Genomic DNA, 2767 nt, shown 5'->3' on the forward strand with positions numbered 1-2767 from the left:
ACTCCAATCCAATTCCATGCTTGTCATGTATGGAGGACCATTTTAATGCCAAAAACGGCCACGAGGTGACACAAGAGCATTGGGCAGCGATCATGACAGGAAGGAGAAAGACACGTGGCAGGAAGAGGAAGCCCATGCATAAAGTTAATGGAAAGTTAACATAAATAGTTAATGGTGTTATATTGGTAAATAAATTGGTAGTTTGAATTGTTTTAAAGTGTTTTCGAAGTCGTCTTTGGAAAATGTCTCGGAAAGAAAAACATAATATTTAAACTCCTATCCATCCATCTTCTTCCACTAATCCAAGGTCAGGAGGGCAGCGGCCTAAGCGGGCAAACCCAGACTTCCCCACATCCCGAGACGTTCCCAGGCCTGTTGGGCGACAGAGTCTCTCTGATGTGTCCTCCTACTGGTCGGGAGGTGCCCTGAACACCTCCCGAGGGACCTCATCAATGCGGAGGAGCAGTGGTTCCAGTCCAAGTTTCTCCCAGATGACAGGACTTTGTCACCAAACATGGGACATTGAAAGGTGTAAGAAGGTTTTATTATCTGACCTTGGCAGTCCTATTGGTATTGGGGCACGTACTCCAAGTAGCTGCTGTGCTGCTATGGAGCCCAGGAGAACCAGAGGATAGAGCAACAGGAGCCACTCAGTGTGGCCCAGCAGGGTGCACTGTATTGGGGCATGTACTCCAAGTAGCTGCTGTGCTGCTATGGAGCCCAGGAGAACCAGAGGATAGAGCAACAGGAGCCACTCAGTGTGGCCCAGCAGGGTGCACTGTATTGGGGCATGTACTCCAAGTAGCTGCTGTGCTGCTATGGAGCCCAGGAGAACCAGAGGATAGAGAGACAGGAGCCACTCGGCGTGGCCCAGCAAGGTGCACTATATTCGGGCACGTACTCCAAGTAGCTGCTGTGCTGCTATGGAGCCCAGGAGAACCAGAGGATAGAGTGACAGAAGTCACTCGGTGTGGCCCAGCAAGGTGCACTGTATTCAGGCACACGCTCCGATCAGCCGGGGTGCCGCCACGGAGGTCTCTGGGTGATGAAGTCTTTTGTGTACTCGGGGGGGGGGGGGGGGGGGGGGATCTTCCGCTCATCGTATGTGGTACAACTAGCACGTGAAGTGTTTTCCTCGGAAAGTCTGAGGAATCTGAGGATTCGTTCACCTGCACAGTACGGCCAATGTTTGATTTTTTTGGATGTTATCAGATTTCTCTGTATGACATCACAATTCCCTCATGATTCTCATGCACCCCGAGTATTTATGTAAGTATATTTGCGCGGTCAAACATCATGTTGGCAGCGAATAGGACGTAAAAACGAGGGGCCGGGATTACATGAGGAACATGTTGTGTTTTTTGGCTTCCGGTCAAGGAGCGATGTTGAAAAGAGTTAGAAAAACGACTTTGGCTCTCATCCTGCTGACATGTCTCTGGAATGCTCCATAAAAATGTCATGTTGACAGCAAAGACCATCACATGCCAGGAACATTTCAGATTACCGCAATCCAAAGTGCGGCAAACTACCCACACATTGTTCACATGTCCCGTCACGTCGACTGGTTGGAGCGCTTACATTCAGAAACACTTGAGAAAAAGTAGTCTCTGTATTTTTCAGACTTCACACTAACTGTCCTAGCACCTGTTGTCAAGATACCCAATTCAGTTTTTGCCATTTTGGATTATTATTGATAATCTCCAGTGTGGTTTGCCAAGGGCAGAGGTTCGCTTTTAGTCCTGGTCCACTCCAATACAAACTAGGTCACTCCTTTAATCTGCCCATGCAGAGTCGTGTACTATAGCAGCCTTTTCATTCCATAAACCTGCAGAGTGGCCGCACAGGGAAAACACAGTCAGGGAGCCAAGCAAATCCCAAAAGACATGACACGCCACTTGTGAAGCAAAAGAAGTCAGGAACTCAAATGACTACTGGCAGATGTCTTTGGAGGCTTTAGTAGGAATATGCTGCGTAAAAGGCACCGTAATAAGATAGACGTCAAAAAGCTGGAGGCTGCACTTTAGCCAATGATGACATGAATCAAAAAGTGTGTAGATGGTAAAAACATTGACATAAATTATTATAAACTGCAGGTAAACACAATTCTATCTCTGTCAGGGCGTGTTTAAAAAAGCATTAATTGGAAAATACTTTTCTTATAATAACTGTGACGTGAAAGATGAAGTCTGACTGGATGGCCTTGCAGTGTTTTACTCTGCTTCCCCCTGGTGGTCAAAGCAGAGTATCACACTTCCATGAAGCTGTTTACTCCAATGCGACACATTCATCCATTTTCGACCGCTTATCCTCACTACTGTGGGGGTATGCTGGAGCCTATCCCAGGTGTCTTCCGGCAAGAGGCGAGGTACACCCTTGCCAGCCAATCACAGGGCGCATATAGACAAACAACTATTCACACCAACATTCATACCCAAGCAGAGATTCGAACCCAGATCTTCTGGATCTGACTGTGTGGCCGACATGCTAACAGTCAGATCTATCAGTCTGGAAAAAGGTTAGAAAGCCATTTCTAAACCTTTGGGACTCCAGCAAACCACAGTGAGAGCTATTATCCACAAATGGCCAAAACACAAAAAGGTTCCCCCCATTCCCCTAGTGAGGACAAGTGAGGACAAGCAGCTTGTGAGGACAAATGGCTAGTGACGACTAGTGAGGACTAGTGAGGACAAGCGCCTCATGTGGACAAGCGACTAGTGAGGACAAACGGCTCGTGAGGACAAGCGGCTGGCTCATGAGGACTAGTGAG

The sequence above is a fragment of the Doryrhamphus excisus genome, linkage group LG10, assembly GCF_037039965.1.
Source record: "Doryrhamphus excisus strain RoL-2023G ecotype Guam linkage group LG10, RoL_Dexc_Guam_v1.1, whole genome shotgun sequence".
NCBI classification, from domain to species: Eukaryota; Metazoa; Chordata; class Actinopteri; order Syngnathiformes; family Syngnathidae; genus Doryrhamphus; species Doryrhamphus excisus.